Below are 16,602 nucleotides of genomic sequence, written 5' to 3' on the forward strand. Positions count from 1 at the left end.
CATTATCTCAAATTGCCTGGAATGATAACAATTTATCAAACTTGCTGCAAGAAGTTTATCTTCACCTTAAAGTGATCACTTTTCTCCCTGTTAAGTTGCTTTATCTAATACAATGAGTCCAGAGGGCCTTCATTTACTTCTGTTCCTACTCCTCTCATTTTTATTCTTTGGTCATTAAGCAGCTGAAAGAAGACTGTAGACAATGTTTTGTGCCTGTATTGTTTATCTTACTATTTGTCAGTGCAGTAGAGATTCAGACTTTATAATCTGACACAAAAGCACAAGACAAGTTAAGTTATAGGATTTCGGAGTACCTCAGTCAAACTTATACCTGTCCTATACCATTGAGTTTGCAAGACACATTTAATTATAAAAGTAATATTATAAAAATAAAAATACTACCAATCAGAGAACTTAGTTTTCAATTGTATATTACCTGAGTCTTTAAGAACAAGATCAACATTATATATTTCTCATATCTAGGAAAACGAGGAAAACCCAAATTACAACCATGATTTGTATGAACAGATTCTTGCTTCTCAATGGTAAGTGACTTTACTTCTTTTAGTGCCAATATAATTGACAGTGATGATATGCACAAATAACTTCACACTGAATATTGGGATGATGGAAGACAGAAAACAAGTGGTCAAGGCATTGGAATATCATGATCTAGAAAGACAGGTTACAGTTTGTCATGAACCTCCTTTTACAGAGCAAGGAATCATTGTCACATGACAAATGACTTAGCGTTTGGTTCTGTAAGGCAGAGTGTGAATGCTTAATTTTATGTGTCAACTTGACTGGGCTAAGAGATGCCCAGATGGCTGGTAAAACATTATTTCTAAGTGTGTCTGTGAGGGTTTTCCAGAGGAGATTAGCATTTAAATCAGTAGACTAAGTCAAGAAGATCACCTTGACCCACACAGTGGACATAATTTGATCTGTTGAGGGCCTGAATAGAACAAAAAGGCACAGTGAGGAAGAACGGGCTTTTTACTTGAGCTGGGACATCTATCTTCTCCTGCCCTCAGACAACAGCATTCCTGGTTCTCGGGTCTCCGGACTTGGACCAGGACTTACACTATCGACCCTCCCCATAATTTTCAGATGTGGACTTATACCAAGGGTTGCTTTGGTTCTTAGGCCTTTGGACTGGGACTGAATTACACCACTGACTTTCCTGATTCTCCAGCTTTCAGACAGATCTTGGAACTCAGCTTCCATAATCACAGGAACCAATTCTTATAGTACATCCCTTCTTATATATCTACATAGAGGCATACCTCATTTTGTCATGCTTCACAGATACTGTGTTTTTTTTACAAATTGAAGATTTGTGGAAACCTTGCAAGTCTTTCAGCACCATTTTTCCATTAGCATTTGCTCACTTCATGTGTCCGTGTCAGAGTTCGGTAACTCTAGCAATATTTCAAACTTTTTCATTATTATTATTATGTTTGCTATGGTGATCTGTGATTAGTGATCTTTGAAGTTACAACTGTAATTGTTTTTGTTTTATATTTTTTAATGTATGGATATTTTTATACATCATGCTATCTATCACACACTTCAGAAACTACAGTTTAGTGTAAACATTACTTTTATGTGCCCTAGAAACCAAAATAATTGTGTAACTCACTTTATTGTGATATTCACTTTATTTTGGTCATCTGGAACCAGATCTGCAATATCTCTGAGGTATGCCTGTACGGTATATATCCTATTGGTTCTGTTTTTCTGGAGAACCCTGACTAATACACAGGGATTTTCAAGAGTATCTTAAAACAGATGTGTTAAGGTAACAAGAGCTTTTTAACATCAAAAAGCTATGAAAGGAAGATGAAGGCAGCAAAGAATATTGAGAAGGGATATATGATATTAGAGGGAGGATCGGAACATGTGCTATCAGAAGAAACAACTGAAAAACTGCAAGTCTTTGCTGGGGAGAGAGGCTTGAATGTGGGGAAGCCAGTGCACATAGGGCTGATCTTTTATGTTTTAAACTGTGTATCACTAATGCTTTATTTAAAATTATGCAAATTCATTATTTTCATTTAAAATTACTTTTAAAAATTCACTTAATATATTTGAAATATATTTGCTTTTCTTGCTATTTTCTACGCAAAAAAGTGAAATTACACATAAATTATATGATCAGTATTGCCTAAAGGATCCATAAGAAAATATGATGTTTTTCATGTTTGATATTGGCAGATCTGGCTTACAATAAATTGTTGCTGTTTATACACATACACTAATTAAACACCATTATGTTTAAAATAATCTCATAGCACCATTTTTCTTCCATTATGACAAGGATCACTTTACTGTATGGCTTTTTCTATATATATTTTTCCTTGGTTTCAGATTTTAGTCTTGGTTCCCATTTCTTGTCCTGACATTGCATTAATTGTTTTTTCCTTTAGTCATACTCCCCATGAGATGTCAACAGTTAACAAGTGATGTGGTCCTACCAACTAAACTCAATAGAGAGACAAAACAAAATAAAACATAAAATAACCAGCTGCTGTCATCACATCTCTTCTGCCCACTTTCTAGGACCAAGCTGCCTTATTTATTACAAAAAAAAATTACTTGGAAACTTCCCCAATTGCTGTAGAATAGAATAAGAACTATATTAGATAATAAAAAGGTAGTGGAATTTCGAACAGCACAAAATATTGTTAGAATCTGTATCACGAGAGTCAATAATTAAAATGTACAACCAATTAAAGTATAAAACAGATCATGGTATAGTATCTCCATAACTTCAGGAACACAGAACTGATTGAATTGAAATTAAACATGCCTACTTTTCTAGTTGTCTTTCTGAAGAGGGTTTAAACCCAGACCTTCTCAAGGGTTCTAGGAGGTAAGCAGGTGAAGAAAGGCTCCCCTTGGTGCCATTCAGTGTCACTGGTTTTCTATACTCTGGCAGTTGGACTTGGGAGCATGCTGTTCCACAGCAGGTGGAAGTTTTAATGCTCAGTCAGCTTGTGACAGTGGATGGACCAGCAAAACAGTCCCTCTGAGGTTTACTTAGTGTGAGACAAGCTGTGGTTGTAAGAACTGTAATTGTTGTAGGTAAGGGAGATAAAGTCAATTTACAGAGTTAAATCAAAGTGAGTTTGAATAGTGGGCTGAAGCACTCATACTGAAGTTATTTACACTTTTCCAATTTTGTTTGTGTTTAAACTTTACATATAATCTTACTCTATCACACATGCACTTTTACCTATCATTCTGCCTCCAAAGAATATAGAATGCCATATCATCAGTCATCAAAATAGACTTGGAACACACAAAAAGTTATTGCCATTCTCCTTTTGCAGATAAAAAAGAAGACTGAAAGGAAGGTTAAGTGATTTTTCTCCCTAGATCACTCCAAGAAGTCACTGACAAAACCAAGGTTCTAAAGTCTCTTGAGACCCATTTCCACAAGTATGAGCTGGAACCATGGGAAAACAACATAAACAGAATCTAAAATGCTGTCAGTGAAGCCCAAATTTCTCTTGCTCTTATGCCAGCAAAAAAGAAAAAAAAAAAAAAAAAAGCAGACACTATTTGTCTAAATGTGCTTTTTATACTAATGTGTGTTTATACTAATAATTTTTTGAAATAGCAACAGCTAGAAATAAGTACATTTTTTCCTATGGTTTCTCATAACCATATTTTAAAATACTTATTCTCAAATATACTATTTTCCCCTACAAACCTCCATTCTAATTCCTCTTCTTTAATATTCACTACACTGTATTCATAATCCTATAATTTTAATAATATTTTTCTGATTATGATAATTATAGGGAAATTTTACTATATTGTAGAAAGGCTCAATATGTGAACCTACATTTTATAAACAGATATTGTTATCTTTGAAGTAAACTGACTTTTTCATATATCTATATTCAAAACAAAATTACCGAACTTCTGGTTTCAGGTGAGAGATGTAGAGTTGGAGTGACTGTTGTTCCTATCCTTATAAGAAAAAAAAAAGTGCTAAGAAAATTGTAAATTATCTTTTTTTGAAGCCATGGGTGAACTGACCTAACAGGGCAAACAACTAACTCTAAATCTGGCGAGAGGAGTTTGTTGAGAGAAACAAAACCCCAGGATTTGCTTTCTTGGGGCAAATACTGTGGAATGCCATATAAGTAAAATGATTAAGCTAGAAATGTTTAATAAAGTGCTAAAAGCCAAGTGTTGGATACTGAAATAGTGTGAAGCCTCCGAGGTCTGCAGGCGTATGGAGTTGTAACCTGTTACAGGTTTTCCCTGCATGATTACCACAGAGAAGATGGGGATAAATTATTTAGCCAGAAAGAGTAAAATTTAGTCAAAACATGGATCTCTATAAAGAGATGATGAGCTTCAGAAATGAAATTAATGAAAATAAAATGTTTTAATTTTGCTCTAAAAGAAGACTAACTTTTGCAGCAAAAGTTAGAACAATGTATTATGTTCATAGCATGAGAAAAAATGAAAGGTTTGACTACAACAGCACAAAGGATGGGAGGGATTAATTGGGAAAATAATAAAATTCTTACACTGTAAGCCAAGCCACATAATATTATTAAAAGTGGATTTAGATTACTTCAGAATGTATGTTGTAAATCCAAAATAATCATTGAAAACCTGGGGAAAACAAGATTGATACATTGTTAGGGTTGAAGACAGTCATTGCCTGATGCTCAATTTTCAAGAGTATAACAATCCTAATTATGTATGTAATATACAATAGAACTTTAAAACACATGAGATAAAAATAGATAAGTATGAAAAGAGAAATAGATAAATCCACAATTATAATTGGAGACTTCAACACTCCTCTCACAGCAACTGAGAGACCAATCAGGCAGAAAATCAGTTTAGATATAGATGACCTGCAAAACACTAATGACCAACTTATTCTAATTGACATTTGTATAATAGTCTACCCAACAACAACAGAATATACATTCTTCTTCAGTGCAAATGGAATATTCAGAAAGAAAGGCCATAATTCACACTTGAACAAATTTAAAATAATGTACATTATATAATATATGTTCCTAAAATGTAATATAATTAAACCTGAACACAATAATAGAAAGATATCTGGAAAATTCCCAAATATTTGAAAATTTAAAAACAATCCTTCTAAATAACCCATAGACTAAAAAGATAATCTAGAGGAAATTCTAAAATATTTTGAAGTAAAAATATAATAAAATACAACATATCACAATTTGTGGGGTGCAGGTAAATCAGTGATTAGAAGAAAATATATAGCATTAAATTTTTATATTTGAAAAAAGATCTAAAATCTGTAACAAAAGTTGCTTGTGTTACTGAGAAACTTAAGAAAGAAAAGCACATTAAACATAAAGCAAGCAAAAGTAAGAAATAATGAAGTTTAGAACAGAAATCAGTGAAATTAAAAACAGAAAAATAGGGGAAATCAATGAAAACAAAAGCTAGTTCTTTGAAAAGGCCAGTAATATTGATTCATTTTTAGCCAGAATGATCTTGAATAAAGATACAGTTGACTTTATTGGTGAGAGACTGATTGCTTTTTCCAAGAGAAGGAACAGAACCAAAATGTTCTTACTTATGACTCCTATTCAACATGACAAAGGTAGAGCGAGCCAGTGCAAAAGGAAAGAAAACACAATGCATATAGATTGAAAAGAAATGAGTAAAATAAAATTTAATCTTAACAAATTTAAGAAGAATTGCTAGAATTAACGAACAAGTTGAATAAGATTACAGGATTCAAGATCAACATACAAATCTCAATCATATTCCTATATGCCAGAAGAGTACAATTAGAATTTGAAATAAAAAGATTCAGTTCATACAAAAATATGCACATGAATGTTTATAGCAGCTTCATTCATAATTGCTAAGACTCTGAAGCAACCAAAATGCTCTTCAGGAGATGAACGGATAAACAAACAATGGTATACCCATACAATATTATTCAACATTGAAAAGAAATGAGCTATTAAGTTGATAAAAGATATAAAAGATACGGAATGTATACTGCTAAGTGAAAAAAGGGCAATTTGCAAAGGCTTCATACCATATGATCCTAAGTAAATGATATTCTGGAAAAGGCAAAACTATTATGACAGTAAAACCAATGGTTGCCAGGGGTTCAGAGGTAGGCAGAGATGAACAGGCAGAGCACAGAGGAATTTTAGGTCAGTGAAACTATTATGCATGATATGAAAATTTTGGATATATGTCACTATACATTTGTCAAAACCTACAGAATGTACAATATCAAGAATGAACCCAAATGTAAACCATGGGCTTTGGTTGATAATGATACGCCAACGTTGGTTCATCGACTGTAATAAGTGTACCACTGCGGCACAGGATGTTGATAGTAGAGGCGGCTGTGTGTTTGTGAAGGCAGAGGGTAATGTGAATTTTGTGTACTTTCTGCTCAACCTTGCTGGGAACCTAAAAGTGCTAATAAAATAGTGTCTATTAACAGACACACACTCACACAAACAGCAACAACAATGCATTTAAAATAGCACTCCCCAAACAGAATATGAATACTTAGGTATAAATCTACCAAAATATGTACATAATCTGTATGTTCATAACTACAAAACACTAATGCAAGAAATCAATAAAACCTAATGGATTGGAAGACAATAGTGTTAAGATGTTCACTCTCTGCAATTGGATCTATAGATACTGTGCAATCCAAATCCAAATCCCAGCAAACTCTTTTGTAGATACCAGATTTTTTAACAAGCTGATTCTAAAATTAAGATGAAAAAGGCAAAGGAATTAGAATAGCCAAAATTATTCTTGAAACACACACACAAATTTGGAGGACTCACACTTCTTGATTTCAAGACTTACTATATAAAGCTTTAGTAACTAAGATTGTTGTACTGGCTAAGGGATAGACAGATAGCTCATTGGAACAGACTAGAGAGCGCAGATAAAGACTACACAGATATAGACTGATCATTTTAAAACTTTTAAAGAAAATTCAGTGGAGAATAGACAGTATTGTTAAGAAGGATACCAGAACAATTTAGACGTCCATATAGGAAAAACAAAAGTAACTTGAATATATATCTCACATCTTACATTAGAATTAACTCAAATGGATCATTGCCCTAAATTTAACAAGTAAAACTATAAAACTTAAGAAGAAAACACTGGAGAAAATCCTCATGACTGTGAGTTGGGCGACATATTTTTATATATGACACTACAATGATAATTTGTAGAAGAGAAAATGATAAATTGGACTTTATCAGAAATTAAAAAAAAACCTTTATCCTTTAAAAGACAACATTAAGGGAAGGAAAATGCAAGGCACAGACTAGAAGGAAATATTTGTGATTCAAATATCTGGTAAAGGACTTATATCTGAGATATATAAAGAACACTGAAAACTCAACAAAATTAAAACTGAAAACAACCTAATTGAAAAATGAGCAGAGAAATATCTGAACAGATACTTCACCAAACATGATAAAACATACTTAATGATATTAGTCTTTAGGGAAACAGAATTTAAACCTACAAAGATAGACCACTACCTACCTATTAAAAGGGCAATGAAGGGGGGTGCTGGGAAGATGGCGGAAGAGTAAGATGCGGAGATCAGCTTCCTCCCCACAGATACACCAGAAATACATCTACACGTGGAACGACTCCTACAGAACACCTACTAAAGGCTGGCAAAAGACCTCAGACCTCGCAAAAGGCAAGAAACTCCCCATGTACCTGGGTAGGGCAAAAGAAAAAAAGAAAAAACAGAGACAAAAGAATAGGGATGGCACCTGCAACAGTGGGAGGGAGCTGTGAAGTTTCCACACACTAGGAAGCCCCTTCGCGGGCGGAGACTGCGGGAGGCGGAGGGGGGAGCTTCGGGGCCACGGAGGAGAGCACAGCAACAGGGGTGTGGATGGCAAAGCGGGGAGATTCCTGAACAGAGGATCTGTGCCGACCGCCACTCACCAGCCCGAGAGGCTTGCCTGCTCACCCGCCAGGGCGGGCGGGGCTGCGAGGTGAGGCTCGGTTTCGGTCAGAGCGCAGGGAGAGGACTGGCGTTGGCGGCTTGAACATAGCCTGAAGGGGTTAGTGCACCACGGCTAGCCGGGAGGGAGTCCGGGGAAAAGTCTGCACCTGCCGAAAAGGCAAGAGACGTTCTTCCCTCTTTGTTTCCTGGTGCGTGAGGAGAGGGGTTTAAGAGCGCTGCTTAAAGGAACTCCAGAGACGGGTGCGAGCCGCGGCTAAAGGCGCGAACCCCAGAGACGGGCGCGAGCCACGGCTAAAAGCACGGACCCCAGGGAAGGGCGCAGCCGCGCGGATCCCAGAGACGGGCGGGAGACGCTAAGGCTGCTGCTGCCGCCACCAAGAAGCCTGTGTGCGAGCACAGGTCACTCTCCACACCCCTCTTCCGGGGAGCCTGCGGAGCCCACCACTGCCAGGTTCCCGGGATGCAGGGAAAACTTCCCCGGGAGAACGCACGGCGCGCCTCAGGCTGGTGCAACGTCACGCCGGCCTCTGCCGCCGCAGGCCCGCCCCGCACGCCGTGCCCCTCCCTCCCCCTGGCCTGAGTGCGCCAGAGCACCCGAATTAGCAGCTCCTTTAACCCCGTCCTGTCTGAGCAAAAAACAGACGCCCTCTGGCGACCTACATGCAGAGGCAGGGCCAAATCCAAAGCTGAGCCCCTGTGAGCTGTGAGAACAAACAAGAGAAAGGGAAATCTCTCCCAGCAGCCTCAGAAACAGCGGATTAAAGCTCCACAATCAACTTGACGTACCCTGCACCTGTGGAATACATGAATAGACAACGAATCATCCCAAATTGAGGAGGTGGACTTCGAGAGCAAGATCTATGATTTTTTCCCCTTTTCCTCTTTTTGTGAATGTGTATGTGTATGCTTCTGTGTGAGATCTTGTCTGTATAGCTTTGCTTCCACCATTTGTCCTAGGGCTCTATCCGTCCATTGTTTTTTTTTAAAATTTTTTCTTAATAATTAATTTAAATAACTTTATTATACTTTACCTTCTTTCTTTCTTTCCTTCCTCCCTCCCTCCCTCCCTCCCTCCCTTCATTCCCTCCTTTAGACAACGAATCATCCCAAATTGAGAAGGTGGACTTTGAGAGCAAGATTTATGATTTTTTCCCCTTTACCTCTTTTTGTGAGGGTGTATGTGTATGCTTCTGTGTAAGATTTTGTCTTTATAGCTTTGCTTCCAACATTTGTCCTAAGGTTCTATCTGTCCCTTTTTTTTTCTAAATAATTATTTTTTAATTAAATAACTTTATTATACTTTATTTTATTTTACTGTATCTCCTTTCTTTCCATCTTTTATCCTTCCTTCCCTCCTTCCTTCCTTCCTCCCTCCCGTCCTCCCTCCTTTCTTTCCTTCTTTTCTTCTTTCTTTCTTCCTTCCTTCCTTCCCTCCTTTCTTTCTCTCTTTCTTCCTTTCCTTCTTTATACTTCTACTAATTCTCTCTACTTTTTCTCCCTTTTATTATGAGCCGTGTGGATGAAAGGCTCTTGGTGCTCCAGCCAGGAGTCAGGGCTCTGCCTCTGAGGTGGGAGAGCCAACTTCAGGACACTGGTCAACAAGAGACCTCCCAGCTCCACATAATATCAAATGGCGAAAATCTCCCAGAGACCTCCATCTTAACACCAGCACCCAGCTTCACTCAACGACCAGCAAGCTACAGTGCTGGACAACCTATGCCAAACAACGAGCAAAACAGGAACACAACCCCACCCATTAGCAGAGAGGCTGCCTAAAATCATAATAAGTCCACGGACACCCCAAAACACACCACCAGATGTGGACCTGCCCACCAGTAAGAAAAGATCCAGCCTCATCCACCACAACACAAGCACTAGTCCCCTCCACCAGGAAGCCTACACAACCCACTGAACCAACCTTAGCCACTGGAGACAGACATCAAAAACAATGGGAACTACGAACCTGCAGCCCACAAAAAGGAGACCCCAAACACAGTAAGATAAGCAAAATGAGAAGATAGAAAAACACACAGCAGATAAGGGGCAGGATAAAAATGCACGAGACCTAACAAATGAAGAGGAAATAGGCAGTCTGCCTGAAAAAGAATTCAGAATAATAATAGTAAGGATGATCCAAAATCTTGGAAATAGAATGGACAAAATGCAAGAAACAGTTAACAAGGACCTAGAAGAAATAAAGATGAAACAAGCAACGATGAATAACACAATAAATGAAATTAAAAGTACTCTAGATGGGATCAATAGCAGAATAACTGAGGCAGAAGAACGGATAAGTGACCTGGAAGATAAAATAGTGGAAGTAGGGCTTCCCTGGTGGCGCAGTGGTTGGGAGTCCGCCTGCCGATGCAGGGGACGCGGGTTCGTGGCCCAGTCCAGGAAGATCCCACATGCCGCGGAGTGGCTAGGCCCGTGAGCCATGGCCGCTGAGCCTGCGCATCCGGAGCCTGTGCTCTGCAACGGGTGAGGCCACAACAGTGAGAGGCCCACGTACCGCAAAAAAAAAAAAAAAAATAGTGGAAATAACTACTGCAGAGCAGAATAAAGAAAAAAGAATGAAAAGAACTGAGGACAGTCTCAGAGACCTCTGGGACAACATTAAACGCACCAACATTCGAATTATAGGGGTTCTAGAAGAAGAAGAGAAAAAGAAAGGGACTGAGAAAATATTTGAAGAGATTATAGTTGAAAACTTCCCTAATATGGGAAAGGAAATAGTTAATCAAGTCCAGGAAGCACAGAGAGTCCCATACAGGATAAATCCAAGGAGAAATATGCCAAGACACATATTAATCAAACTGTCAAAAATCAAATACAAAGAAAGTATATTAAAAGCAGCAAAGGTAAAACAACAAATAACACACAACGGAATCCCCATAAGGTTAACAGCTGATCTCTCAGCAGAAACCCTGCAAGCCAGAAGGGAGTGGCAGGACATACTGAAAGTGATGAAGGAGAAAAACCTGCAACCAAGATTACTCTACCCCACAAGGATCTCATTCAGATTTGATGCAGAAATTAAAACCTTTACAGACAAGCAAAAGCTGAGAGAGTTCAGCACCACCAAACCAGCTTTACGACAAATGCTAAAGGAACTTCTCTAGACAAGAAACACAAGAGAAGGAAAAGACCTATAATAACGAACCCAAAACAATTTAGAAAATCGGAATAGAAACATACATATTGATAATTACCTTAAATGTAAATGGACTAAATGCTCCCACCAAAAGACACAGACTGGCTGAATGGATACAAAAACAAAACCCTTATATATTCTGTCTACAAGGGACCCACTTCAGACCTAGAGACACATACAGACTGAAAGTAAGGGGATGGAAAAAGATATTCCGTGCAAATGGAAACCAAAAGAAAGCTGCAGTAGCAATTCTCATATCAGACAAAATAGACTTTAAAATAAAGACTATTAGAAGAGACAAAGAAGGACACTACATAATGATCAAGGGATTGATCCAAGAAGAAGATATAACACTTGTAAATATTTATGCACCCAATGTAGGAGCACCTCAATACATCAGGAAAAACTAACAGCCATAAAAGGGGAAATCGACAGTAACACATTCATAGCAGGGGATTTTAACACCCCACTTTCACCAATGGACAGATCATCCAAAATGAAAATAAATAAGGAAACACAAGCTTTAAATGACACATTAAACAAGATGGACTTAATTGATATTTATAGGACATTCCATCCAAAAACAACAGAATACACATTTTTCTCAAGTGCTCATGGAACATTCTCCAGGATAGATCATATCTTGGGTCACAAATTAAGCCTTGGTAAATTTAAGAAAATTGAAATTGTATCAAGTATCTTTTCCGACCACAACGCCATAAGACTAGATATCAATTACAGGAAAAGATCTGTAAAAAATACAAACACATGGAGACTAAACAATACACTACTTAATAACGAAGTGATCACTGAAGACATCAAAGAGGAAATAAAAAAATACCTAGAAACAAATGACAATGGAGACAAAATGACCCAAAACCTATGGGATGCAGCAAAAGCAGTTCTAAGAGGGAAGTTTATAGCAATACAAGCCCACCTTAAGAAGCAGGAAACATCTCGAATAAACAACCTAACCTTGCACCTCAAGCAATTAGAGAAAGAAGAACAAAAACCCCAAAGCTAGCAGAAGGAAAGAAATCATAAAAATCAGATCAGAAATAAATGAAAAAGAAATGAAGGAAACAATAGCGAAGATCAATAAAACTAAAAGCTGGTTCTTTGAGAAGATAAACAAAATAGATAAACCATTAGCCAGACTCATCAAGAAAAAAAGGGAGAAGACTCAAATCAATAGAATTAGAAATGAAAAAGGAGAAGTAACAACTGACACTGCAGAAATAAAAAAGATCATGAGAGATTACTACAAGCAACTCTATGCCAATAAAATGGACAATCTGGAAGAAATGGACAAATTCTTAGGAATGCACAACCTGCCAAGACTGAATCAGGAAGAAATAGAAAATATGAACAGACAAATCACAAGCACTGAAATTGAGACTGTGATTAAAAATCTTCCAACAAACAAAAGCCCAGGACCAGATGGCTTCACAGGCGAATTCTATCAAACATTTAGAGAACAGCTAACAACTATCCTTCTCAAACTCTTCCAAAATATAGCAGAGGGAGGAACACTCCCAAATTCCTTCTACGAGGCCACCATCACCTTGATACCAAAACCAGACAAGGATGTCACAAAGAAAGAAAACTACAGGCCAATGTCACTGATGAACATAGATGCAAAAATCCTCAACAAAATACTAGCAAACAGAATCCAACAGCACATTAAAAGGATCATACACCATGAGCAAGTGGGGTTTATTCCAGGAATGTAAGGATTCTTCAATATACGCAAATCTATCAATGTGATAAACCATATTAACAAATTGAAGGAGAAAAACCATATGATCATCTCAATAGATGCAGAGAAAGCTTTTGACAAAATTCAACACCCGTTTATGATAAAAACCCTGCAGAAAGTAGGCATAGAGGGAACTTTCCTCAACATAATAAAGGCCATATATGACAAGCCCACAACCAACATCATCCTCAATGGTGAAAAACTGAAAGCATTTCCACTAAGATCAGGAACAAGACAAGGTTGCCCACTCTCACCACTCTTATTCAACATAGTTTTGGAAGTTTTAGCCACAGCAATCAGAGAAGAAAAGGAAATAAAAGGAATCCAAATCGGAAAAGAAGTAAAGCTGTCACTGTTTGCAGATGACATGATACTATACATAGAGAATCCCAAAGATGCTACCAGAAAACTACTAGAGCTAATCAATGAATTTGGTAAAGTAGCAGGATACAAAATTAATGCAAAGAAATCTCTGGCATTCCTATATACTAATGATGAAAAGTCTGAAAGTGAAATCAAGAAAACACTCCCATTTACCATTGCAACAAAAAGAATAAAATATCTAGGAATAAACCTACCTAAGGAGACAAAAGACCTGTATGCAGAAAATTATAAGACACTGATGAAAGAAATTAAAGATGATACAAATAGATGGAGAGATATACCATGTTCTTGGATTGGAAGAATCAACATTGTGAAAATGACTCTACTACCCAAAGCAATCTATAGATTCAATGCAATCCCTATCAAACTACCACTGGCATTTTTCACAGAACTAGAACAAAAAACTTCACAATTTGTATGGAAACACAAAAGACCCCGAATAGCCAAAGCAATCCTGAGAACGAAAAACGGAGCTGGAGGAATCAGGCTCCCTGACTTCAGACTATACTACAAAGCTACAGTAATCAAGACAGTATGGTACTGGCACAAAAACAGAAAGATAGACCAATGGAACAGGATAGAAAGCCCAGAGATAAACCCACGCACATATGGACACCTTATCTTTGATAAAGGTGCCAGGAATGTACAGTGGAGAAAGGACAGTCTCTTCAATAAGTGGTGCTGGGAAAACTGGACAGCTACATGTAAAAGTACGAGATTATATCACTCTCTAACACCATACACAAAAATAAGCTAAAAATGGATTAAAGACCTAAATGTAAGGCCAGAAACTATCAAACTCTTAGAGGAAAACATAGGCAGAACACTCTATGACATAAATCACAGCAAGATCCTTTTTGACCCACCTCCTAGAGAAATGGAAATAAAAACAAAAATAAACAAATGGGACATAATGAAACGTCAAAGCTTTTGCACAGCAAAGGAAACCATAAACAAGACCAAAAGACAACCCTCAGAATAGAAGAAAATATTTGCAAATGAAGCAACTGACAAACGATTAATCTGCAAAATTTACAAGCAGCTCATGCAGCTCAATAACAAAAAACAAACAACACAATCCAAAAATGGGCAGAAGGCCTAAATAGACATTTCTCCAAAGAAGATATACCGACTGCCAACAAACACATGAAAGAATGCTCAACATCATTAATCATTAGAGAAATGCAAATCAAAACTACAATGAGATATCATCTCACACCAGTCAGAACGGCCACCATTAAAAAATCTAGAAACAAATGCTGGAGAGGGTGTGGAGAAAAGGGAACACTCTTGCACTGCTGGTGGGAATGTGAATTGGTTCAGCCACTATGGAGAACAGTATGGAGGTTCCTTAAAAAACTACAAATAGAACTACCATATGACCCAGCATTCCCACTATTGGGCATATACCCTGAGAAAACCAAAATTCAAAAAGAGTCATGTACCAAAATGTTCACTGCAGCTCTATTTACAATAGCCCGGAGATGGAAACAACCTAAGTGCCCATCATCGGATGAATGGATAAAGAAGATGTGGTACATAACTACAATGGAATATTACTCAGCCATAAAAAGAAACGAAATTGAGCTATTTGTAATGAGGTGGATAGACCTAGAGTCTGTCATACAGAGTGAAGTAAGTCAGAAAGAAAAAGACAAATACCATATGCTAACACATATACATGGAATTTAAGAAGAAAAATATGTCATGAAGAACCTAGGGGTAAGACAGGAATAAAGACACAGACCTACTAGAGAATGGACCTGAGGATATGGGGAGGGGGAAGGGTGAGCTGTGACAGGGCGAGAGAGAGGCATGGACATATATACACTTAGAAACGTAAGGTAGATAGCTAGTGGGAAGCAGCCACATGGCACAGGGATATTGGCTCGGTGCTTTGTGACCGCCTGGAGGGGTGGGATAGGGAGGGTGGGAGGGAGGGAGACGCAAGGGGGAAGAGATATGGGAACATATGTATATGTATAACTGATTCACTTTGCTATAAAGCAGAAACTAACACACCATTGTAAAGCAATTATAACCCAATAAAGATGTTTAAAAAAAAAAGGGCAATGAAGAAAAAATATTTTAAAAAAGATAAAAAGATGAAAGTATGAATTCCTGAGAGTATGCAGAGCAAGAGGAACTGTCAGCCATTTCTGGTGAAAATGAAATTTCCACACTTTGGAAAAGAGTTTGATATTTTCTCATAAACATAGACTTACCATATGACCTAGAATTCCTACTTTTAGATACTTACCCGAGTTGAAAACATATTCACACCAAAATCTATGTTAGAATGTGTATAGGCAATGTTTTTCATAATTGCCTCAAACTGAGAGCAAAAAGTTATACAGTCACATGGCCAACATGTCAACAGATTAACTATGGTAAGCCATACAATGTACTGCAATGTAGTACAGTCAGCCTTCCGTGTCTGTGGGTTCAACCAATTGTGGATTGAAAATATTGAAAAAAAATTCCAGAAAGTTCCAGAGTATAACTTGAAACTGCTGTATGCCAGGAACTATTTATATAGCATCTGCAGTGTATTAGGTATTATAAGTATACTAGAGAGGAATTAAAATGGGAAGATGTGGGTAGACTATATGCAAATACTATGCTATTTATATATGAGACTTGAGTATTTGTGGATTTTGGTACCAATCCATGGTGCTGAAACCAATCCCCCGCTTGGATACTGAGGGACAACTGTAATTAAAATTAAAAGAACCACTGATTCACACAACCTATGCATGAGTTACATTTAGCTATGTGAAAGAAGCCAGAACCTCAAGGCTAACATATTGTACAATTCCATTTATATGGAATTCTGGAAAAAGCAAAAGTACAGTTGTAAAAAAGACTATAATTAAGATGGGAGGAAGGTTAAGAGGTGTTTGCTAAAAAGAAGCAGCACAATTAGATTTTTAGGGTGATGGAAATGTCTCTGTGGTACTGTATGCATGATTGTATGCATTTTTCAAAACCTGTATGATTTTACACCACAAAGAGTGAATGTAATATTTCAATTAAAAAATCAACCAGAATATCAAGGGATCCCAGAATTGAATGCAGATGGTGACAAATTATATTTGTCTTACAAATGCATTAGGCAACCTCACTGAAAGAGGTGGGGGTAAAGGAATTCACAGAAGTTACTTTGGAAGCAGTGTTTTAACTGGATTTTTTAAAAGGCTAAAGACAAAAGGAATTGTATATAAACACTGTACTCTAGTTGGCAAATCTGTTCCTCACTGGATTATGGTTTAGTCATTCTGAAACATCTCTAGATGTATACCA

This window comes from Monodon monoceros, unplaced genomic scaffold (genome assembly GCF_005190385.1).
Source record: "Monodon monoceros isolate NGI ecotype Baffin Bay Population unplaced genomic scaffold, NGI_Narwhal_1 Super_Scaffold_12, whole genome shotgun sequence".
In the NCBI taxonomy this organism is placed as follows: Eukaryota; Metazoa; Chordata; class Mammalia; order Artiodactyla; family Monodontidae; genus Monodon; species Monodon monoceros.